Genomic DNA, 10,394 nt, shown 5'->3' on the forward strand with positions numbered 1-10,394 from the left:
GATGGCATTTTGCTCTCAAGTTGTGAAACTTTTTGCTCAATAAAATTGCTCAAGATACAAATATATCACAACCGCCAGCATTTAGATGTATCAAGAGCTCCTTCTAATTCATGGTGAATCATTATTGGCCTGAGCCAGCGGGGCCGCCACCATCGCCGCCGCCTTCGGGTCGACGACAACAGTGTTGGCGCCGCCGGTGATTGAACGGCCGCCGCCTGCTCCGGGTCAGGGTCAGAGTCAGGATCGCCGCGCAGCCTATTTGTGGCCCGGGACGCTGCTCATGCCGCCACCTTCGGTGGTTGGTAAGATTTTAGAGATCATTAAAAAGAATGAGGTGACTGAGTATTGAGAAGTTCACGATAAAATAGGCCGCATTGCTTTGTAAAGGGAAGGTCTTGCTTGACAAATTTGCTGGAATTCTTTGAAGAAGCAAATAGCAGGACAGACAAAGGAGAGTCAGTAGATGTCATTTGCTTATATTTTCAGAAAGCCTTTGATTAGGTGCCACACGTTATGCTGCTCTGAAAGGTGAGAACCCACAGTATCAAAGGACAGATACTAGCACGGACAGGAGATTGGCTGGATGGCAGAAGACAAAGAAGTGGCAATAATGCGGGCAGTTGCCAGTGACTATTAGAATTCCACAAGGGTCGGGTGCACGGGGCTCTACTCTTCGCATTGTATATTAATGATTTGGACAGGGGATTGAAGGCTTTGCGGATGAAAATGTAGATGGGAAGATAGTATGGAGAAAGCAGGGACTCTGTAGAGGACATTGACAGGTCGGAAGTGTGGGCAGAGAGATGGCAGGTGGAATATAGTGTAGCAAAGTGCGGAGTCATGCATTTTGGTAGTAGGAATAAAGGCGTAGATTATTTTCTAAATGGGGAGAGAATCCAGAAATCGGAGGTACAAATGGACTTGGCAGTGCAGGTGCAGGATTTCCAAAAAATAATCTGCAAGTCGAACTGGTGGTAAGAAAAGCAAACTCAATGCTCGCATTTATTTCAAGGGGGCTAGAATACAAAAACAGGGATGGATTGTTGAGACACTATAAGGCCGCATTTGGAATGTTGTGAGTAATTCTGGGCAACAGATCTGAGGAAGGGTGTGCTGGATCTGGAGAGGACCCAGAGGAGGTTTAGAAGAATCATCCCAAGAATGCGTAGGTTAACCTATGATGAGCGTCTGTCGGCACTGGACTCGGAGTTTAAAACAATGAGGGGGGACATAGAAACATAGAAACAAAAAATAGGTGCACGAGGAGGCCATTTGGCCCTTATAGCCAGCACTAGCCAGATCATTCATTGTGATCATGGCTGATCATCTACAATCAGTAACCTGTGCCCAACTTCTCCCCATATCCGTTGATTCCAATAGCCCCCAGAGCTCTATCTAATTCTCTCATAAATTCATCCAGTGATTAGGCCTCCGCTGCCCTCAGTGGCCGAGAATTCCACAAATTCACAACTCTCTGGGTAAAAAAGGTCCTTCTCACCTCAGTTTTAAATGGCCTCCCCTTTATTCTACGCCCCTGGTTCTGTACTCCCCCTACATTGGGAACCTTTTTTCTGCATCTAGTTTGTTCAGTCCTTTTATAATTTCATATGTCTCTATAAGGTCATCCTTCTAAACTCCAGTGAATACAAGCCTAGTCTTTTCAATATTTCCTCATATGACAGTCCCACCATCCCAGCGATCAATCGCGTGAACCTATGCTGCACTGCTTCAATTACAAGGATATCTTTCCTCAAATTAGGAGACCAAAACTGTACATAATAGTCAAGATGTGGTCTTATCAGAGCCCTATGCAACTACAGAAGAACATATTTACTCCTATACTGAAATCCTCTCGTTATGAAGGCCAACATGCCATTAGCTTTCTTCACTGCTTTCTGTACCTGCACGCCAACTTTCAGTGACTGGTGAACAAGGACACCCAGGTCTCACTGCACTACCTAACCTGACACCATTCAGATAATAATCTGCCACCTTGTGTTTGCCGCCAAAGTGGATAACCTCACATTTATCTGCATTATACTGCACCTGCCATGCATCTGCCCACTCACTCAACCGGTCCAGGTCACCCTGCAACCTCCTAACATCCTCTTCGCAGTTCACACAGCCACCCAGCTTTGTGTCATCTGCAAACTTGCTAGTGTTACTTCTAATTCCTTTATCCAAATCATTAATATATATGAATAGTTGCGGCCCCAACAGCGAGCCTTGCGGCACTCCACTCGCCACTGCCTGCCATTTTGAAAAGGACCCGTTTACTCCTACACTTTACTTCCCGTCTGCTAACCAATTCTCTATCCATGTCAACACTCTTCCCCAATACCATGTGCTCCAATTTTGCTGACCAATCTCCCGTGTGGGATGTATAAAAGGTTTTCTGAAATTCTAGATACACTACATCCACTTGCTCCATTTTATCCATTTTACTTGGCACATCTTCAAAAAATTCCAGAAGATTAGTCAAGCAAGATTTCCCTTTCCCTTTCATAAATCTATGCTGACTTGGACATCCTTTTACTGCTATCCAAATGCACCTTTATTACCTCTTCAATAATTGACTCCAGCAACATCCCCACCACCGATGTCAGGCTAACTGGTCTTTAATTCCCCGTTTTCTCTCTCGCTCCTTTCTTGATAAGTGGGATAACATTAGCTATCCTCCAATCCACAGGAACTGATCCTGAAGCTATTGAACATTGGAAAATGATCACCAATGCGTCCACTATTTCTAGAGCCACCTCCCTGAGTATCCTGATATGCAGACCATCAGGCCCTGGAGATTTATCAACCTTCAGTCCCGTCAGTCTACCCAATAATATTTTTCGCCTAATGCAAATTTCTTTCAGTTCCTTTATCCCCCTATTCCTCTGTCCTCTTGTACATCTGGGAGACTGTGTACCTGGTCAACACTTCTGTCATTTCCCTATTATCCATAATAATTTCACCCGTGTCTGCCTTCAAGGGACCCACATTTGTCTTTGTTAATATTTTTCTCCTAACATATCTAAAGAAGCTTTTACTGTCCTTCTTTATATTCATCCCTTCGTACTTCATCCATTCAGCCCGTATTGCAGTTTTGTTACCTTCTGCTCTCCTTTGAAAGTTTCCCAATCCTCTGGCTTTCTGATACATTTTGCTGTGTTATACATCTTTTCTTTTAGTTTTATTCCATCCCTAACTTCCCTTGCCACGGTTGCCTCCTACTCCCCTTAGAATCTTTCTTCCGTTTGGAACGAAATGATCCTGCATCTTCCGGATTATGCCCGGAAATTCCTGACATTGCTGTTCCACCGTCGTTCCTGCTAGGATCCCCTTACAGTCTACCTTGACCAGCTCCCCAACTTGTTCAACTGCAACACTGACACTTCCGATGTATCCTTCTCCCTCTGAAATTGCAGATTAAAACTAATCATATTATGATATAAGAAAATAACTGCAGATGCTGGTACAAATATAACAACAACTACAGCATGGAAACAGGACTGTCCGCCCCTTCCAGTCCACGCCGACCATTCTCACTGACCTAGTCTCATCTACATGCACTCAGACCATAACCCTCCAATCCCCTCCTATCCATATACCTATCCAATTTACTCTTAAATAATAAAATCGAGCCAGCCTCCACCACTTCCACCGGAAGCCCATTCCACACAGCCACAACCCTCTGAGTAAAGAAGTTCCCCCTCATGTTACCCCTAAACCTTTGTCCCTCAATTCTGAAGCTATGTCCCCTTGTTGGAATCTTCCCCACTCTCAAAGGGAAAAGCCTACCCACGTCAACTCTGTCCGTCCCTCTCAAAATTTTAAAAACCTCTATCAAGTCCCCCCTCAACCTTCTACGCTCCAAAGAATAAAGACCCAACCTGTTCAACCTCACTCTGTAGCCTAAGTGCTGAAACCCAGGCAACATTCTAGTAAATCTCCTCTGTACCCAATTCCATTTTGTCGACATCCTTCCTATAATTTGGCGACCAGAACTGCACACCATACTCCAGATTCGGCCTCACCAATGCCCTGTACAATTTCAACATTACATCCCAACTTCTATACTCGATGCTCTGATTTATAAAGGCAAGCATACCAAACGCCTTCTTCACAATCGAAGGTATTTTGATGAATGTCCATGGATGTCCAGTCACTCTACACTTCCAACCCCCACAAGGATGGGCTTGAAGCCCTCCGTTTCTTCCTTGACCATAGAACCAGCCAATCCCCATCTATTAACACTCGCCTCCGCCTAGCAGAGCTGGTTCTTACCCTCAAAACTTCTCCTTTGACTCCTCCCACTTCCTCCAAACCAGAGGCGTAGCTATGGGCACTCGCATGGGCCCTAGCTACGCCTGCCTCTTTGTCGGGTACGTCGAACAATCCCTGTTCCGGACGTACACCGGCCCCATCCCCGAACTCTACCTCCGCTACATCGACGACTGCATTGGTGCTATCTCTTGTACCCATGGAGAATTCACTGACTTCATACACTTCACTTCCAATTTCCATCCTGCCCTTAAATATACCTGGACTATCTCCGACATCTCCCTCCCGTTTCTGGACCTCACCATCTCCATCACAGGAGACAGACTAGTGACTGACATCTACAATAAACCCACTGACTCGCACAGCTATCTGGACTACACTTCTTCCCACCCGGTCCCCTGCAAAAAGTCTACCCCTACTCCCAATTCCTCCGACTACGCAGCATCTGCGCCCGGGATGAGGTGTTTCACACTAGGGCGCCAGAGATGTCCTCATTCTTCAGGAAACGGGGCTTCTCCTCTTCCATTATAGATGAGGCTCTCACTAGGGTCTCTTCTACATCCCGCAGCTCCGCACTTGTTCCCCCTCCCCCCACTCGCAACAAGGACAGAATCCCCCTCGTTCTCACCTTCCACCCCACCAGCCAGCGTATCCAACAAATCATCCGCCAATATTTCCGTCACCTACAATGGGACCCCACCACTGGCCATATCTTCCCATCCCCTCCCCTTTCTGCGTTCCTCAGAGACCGTTCCCTCCGTAACTCCCTGGTCCACTCATCCTTTCCTACCCAAACCACCCCATCCCCGGGCACTTTCCCCTGCAACCGCACGAGATGCAACACCTGTCCCTTTACCTCCCCCCCTCAACACCCAAACAGTCTTTCCCGGTGCGACAGAGGTTCCCAAAATGGCGGCGCTGCCCTAGCAGCTGCGGCTTACCTGCGGTCCGTTTGTCTTTGTGTTTTTTGTTGTTTTTCTGTCTTAATTGTAGATGTGATGTCGTGTTTTTTATGGTTGTGTACTATGTGTGTGTGTGAGCGGGGGAACCGTAAAATTGTAAATTTGTCCCTTCCGAATGGAGACCCGACCTTTGTTTTCTGGGTCGTGTCTCCATTCCTGCTGCGGCCTACCATCGGCCAAACTCCTGGAGCTGGCGGCCTCCACCCGGGACCACCTGGGCTCAGGTTCGCAGAGCCCGCGGACCAGACTCACCATCAGCGGAGCCGGCTATCTTCGGAGGCTGCGGGAGCGGCTGCGACTCGCCTTCGGCTCGGGCCGCGTGGATGCCGACATCGGGAGCACAGGCAGCGGCAGAGTGTTCGACCGCCCTGGATCGCGGGGCAAAGGTCGGCCCGCCGCGGACATTTCACCGTCCGGCGCGGCCTGAAATAGGCCACGGGATTTTTCTCTGTTCGGTGGGGGCTTCAATGTCGGGAGCCATGACCACCCCGACGTGCAGCAGCAGCGGCAGCGGCAGCGTCTTCGCCCGCACCAGATCGCGGGGCTGGGGTCGGCCCGCTGCGGACCTTTCACCGTCCGTCGCGGCCTGGAACGTGGCAACTTCAGCAGCCTGACCACGGGAGAAGACGGCAGGGGAAGGGAAAAGACATTCTGGCCTTCCATCACAGTGAGGAGGGGACTGGAAGAGACTCACTGTGATGGATGTTTCTTTTTTTTGTGTTGGTTGTGGTTGTGTAATTGCGTATTTTATTGCTCTTATTGTTGGACTGTGGGTGACGAAATCTCGTCCAAAAGACTTGTTTTTTGGATGACAAATAAAGGTAATTCTGATTCTGATTCTGAATTCTGAATTCTGATTCTGCACCTCCTCCAACCTCATCTATTGCATCCGCTGCTCCCGATGTCAACTTATTTACATCGGCGAAACCAAACGCAGGCTCGGCGATCGCTTCGCTCAGCACCTGCGGTCGGTCCGCGTTAACCAATCTGATGTCCTGGTGGCTGAGCACTTCAACTCCCCCTCCCATTCCCAGTGTGACCTTTCTGTCATGGGCCTCCTCCAGTGCCATAGTGAGGCCCACCTGAAATTGGAGGAACAGCACCTCATATTTCGCCTGAGCAGCTTGCAGCCTAGTGGTATCAACATTGACTTCTCCAACTTTAGATAGTTCCTCTGTCCCTCTCTTCCCCTCCCCCTTCCCAGATCTTCCTCTATCTTCCTGTCTCCAACTCTATCCTTCCTTTGTCCCGCCCCCCTGACATCAGTCTCAAGAAGGGTCTCGACCCGAAACGTCACCCATTCCTTCTCTCCTGAGGCTGCACCCCAGAGTGCTTAAGGAAGTAGCCTCAGAAATAGTGGATGCATTAGTGATAATTTTTCAAAACTCTTTAGATTCTGTAATAGTTCCTGAGGATTGGAGGGTAGCTAATGTAACCCCACTTTTTAAAAAGGGAGGGAGAGAGAAAACGGGGAATTATAAACCAGTTAGCCTAACATCGGTAGTGGGGAAAATGCTAGAGTAAGTTATTAAAGATGTGATAGCATCACATTTGGAAATTGGTGAAATCATCGGACAAAGTCAGCATGGATTTACGAAAGGCAAATCATGCCTGACGAATCTTATAGAATTTTTCGAGGATGTAACTAGTAGAGTGGACAAGGGAGAACCAGTCGATGTGTTATATCTGGACTTTCAGAAGGCCTTCGACAAGGTCCCACATAGGAGATTGGGATACAAACTTAAAGCACTCGGTATTGGGGGTTCAGTGTTGAGGTGGGTAGAGAATTGGTTGGCGGACAGGAAGCAAAGAGTTGGAATATACGGGTCCTTTTCGGAATGGCAGGCAGTGACTAGTGGGGTACCGCAAGGCTCAGTGCTGGGACCCCAGTTATTTACAATATATATTAATGATTTGGACGAGGGAATTGAATGCAATATCTCTACGTTTGCGGATGACACGAGGCTGGGTGGCAGTGTTAGCTGCGAGGAGGATGCTAGGAGGCTGCAGACTTGGATAGATTAGGCGAGTGGGCAAATGCATGGCAGATGCAATATAATGTGGATAAATGTGAGGTTATCCACTTTGGCGGCAAGAACAGGAAAACAGAGTATTACCTGAATGGTGGCCAATTAGGAACAGGGGAGATGCAACGTGACCTGGATGTCGTGGTACACCAGTCATTGAAAGCAAGCGTGCAGGTGCAGCAGGCAGTGAAGAAAGCGAATGGTATGTTAGCATTCATAGCATGAGGATTTGAGTATAGGAGCAGGGAGGTTCTGCTGCAGTTGTACAGGGCCTTGGTGAGACCGCAACTGGAGTATTGTGTACAGTTTTGGTCTCCTAATCTGAGGAAAGACATTCTAGCCTTAGAGGGAGTACAGAGAAGGTTCACCAGATTGATCCCTGGGATGGCAGGACTTTCATATGAAGAAAGACTGGATAGACTAGGCTTATACTCGCTGGAATTTAGAAGACTGAGGGGGGATCTTATTGAAACATATAAAATTCTTAAGGGGTTGGAGAGGCTAGATGCGGGAAGATTGTTCCCGATGTTGGGGGTGTCCAGAACCAGGGGTCACAGCTTAAGGATAAGGGGGAAGTCTTTTAGGACCGAGATGAGAAAACATTTCTTCACACAGAGAGTGGTGAGTCTGTGGAATTCTCTGCCACAGAAGGTAGTTGAGGCCAGTTCATTGGCTATATTTAAGAGGGAGTTAGATGTGGCCCTTGTGGCTAAAGGGATCAGGGGGAATGGAGAGAAGGCAGGTACAGGTTACTGAGCTGGATGATCAGCCATGATCATATTGAATGGCGGTGCAGGCTCGAAGGGCCGAATGGCCTATTCCTGCACCTATTTTCTAAGTTTCTATGTTTCTATGTTTCTATGCTGCCTGACCTGCTGAATTACTCCAGAATTTTGTGAAGAAATCATATTATGATCATTACCTCCAAGCGGCTCCTTTACCTCGAGTTCTCTTTATCAAATCTGGTTCATTGGACAACACTAAATCCAGAATTGCCCTTTCTCTGGTAGGCTCCAGCACAAGCTGCTCTAAGAATCCATCTCGGAGGCATTCTACAAACTCTCTTTCTTGGCGTCCAGAACCAGCATGATTTTCCCAGTCTACCTGCATATTGAAATCCCCCATCACCACAGTGGCATTACCTATGTTACATGCCAGCTTTGACTCCTGCTGCAACTTACACCCTACATCCGGGATACTATTTGAGGGTCTGTAGGCAACTTCAGTTAGTGTCTTCTGACCTTTACAATTCCTCAACTCTATCTACAGTGACTCTACCTCATCAGTCCCTATGTCACCCCTTACAACGGATCTTTTTGAAACATAAAGAATAGTGAAAATTTTGGTTAGAGTGGAAGTGGAGAGGATGCTTTCATCAGCTGGAGAGTGTAGAACTAGAGGTAATAGTCTCAGAATTAAAGGACCTTCTTTCAGGAAGGAGATGAGGAGAAATTTATTTAGTCAGAGGGTGGTGAATCTGTTGAATTTTCCACCATAGCAGGCTGTTGAGGCCAAATATCAGTGGATATTTTTAAGGCAGATATAGATAGATTCTTGATTCGTACAGGTTTCAGAGGTTATCGGGAGAAAGCAGGAGAATGGGATTAGGAGGGAGAGATAGGTCAGCCATGATTGAATGACGGAGTAGACGCGATGGTCCGAATTGCCTAATTCTATTCCTTTAATTACCTTGTGACATTAATCATATCTTGTATGTTCTCACCCAAATCATTGATATGATGACAACCAGCAATTGGCCCAGCAACGAACCCTGAGGCACACCACTAGTCATGGACCTGCAGTCCGAAAAACTACCTTTCAGCAACACATTCTGCTTCCTTCTATGAACCCAATTTTCTATCCATTCAGCTATGTCTCCCTGGATCTAACCTTCCAAGGCAGCCAACCATGCGGAACCTTGTCAAATGTCTTCCTCGAAACCATAAGTTAAACATCTACAGTATTCCAAGGTATAAACGCTTAGCCAGCTCAACCTTGCCAACTCCTGAATTGGAGAGGGTCCAGCGGAGGATTACATGAATGATCCAAGGATGATTAGATTAATTTCTTCGTATTTGATGACACTGGTTCTGCACCAAGGGATCCTAGCAGGAATGACGGTGGAACAGCAAAGGCGGGGATTTCTGAGCATAATCCAGAAGAAGCAGGATCATTTCATTCCAAAGTAGAAGAAAGATTCTAAGGGGAGTAGGAGGCACCTGTGGCTGAGAATGGAAGTTAGGGATGGAATAAAACTAAAAGAAATGATGTACAACATAGCAAAGTGTAGCGGGAAGCCAGAGGATTGGGAAACTTCCAAACAACAGCAGAAGGTAACAAAACGGGCAATACGGGCTGAAAGATGAAGTATGAGGGGAATCTGGCCAAGAATATAAAGGAGGACACTAAAAGCTTCTTTAGGTATGTTAAGAGAAAAAGATTAGCAAAGACAAATGTCGGTCCCTTGAAGGAAAAAACGGGTGAAATAATTAGAGGTAAAAAGGAAATGGCAGAAGAGTTGAACAGGTACTTCGGATCAGTCTTCATTAACGAAGACACAAACAATCTCCCAGATGTACTAGAGGAAAGATGATCTAGGCAGACAGAGAAACTGAAATAAATTTGCATTAGGCGAGAAATAGTATTGGGTAGACTTATGGGAATGATGGCTGATAAATCCCCAGGGCCTAATGGTCTGCATCCCAGGGTACTCAAGGAGGTGACTCTAGAAATCGTGGACGCATTGGTGATCATTTTCCAATGTTCAATAGATTCAGGATCATTTCCTGTGAATTGGAGGGTAGCTAATGTTATCCCACTTTTCAAGAAAGGAGCGAGAGAGAAAACGGAGAAATATAGAGCATTTAGCCTGACATCGGTGGTGGGGAAGATGCTGGAGTCAATTATTAAAGAGGTAATAACGGCACATTTGGATAGCATTAAAAGGATTAGTCCAAGTCAGCATGGATTTATGAAAGGGAAGTCATGCTTGACTAATCTTCTGGAATATTTTGAGGATGTAACAAGTAAAATGGATGAAGGGGAGCCAGTGGATGTAATGTATCTAGACTTTCAGAAAGCCTTTGATAAGGTCCCACACGGGCAGTTACTGCGCAAAATTAGAGCACATAGT

Source organism: Rhinoraja longicauda, chromosome 35 (assembly GCF_053455715.1).
Source record: "Rhinoraja longicauda isolate Sanriku21f chromosome 35, sRhiLon1.1, whole genome shotgun sequence".
NCBI classification, from domain to species: domain Eukaryota; kingdom Metazoa; phylum Chordata; class Chondrichthyes; order Rajiformes; family Arhynchobatidae; genus Rhinoraja; species Rhinoraja longicauda.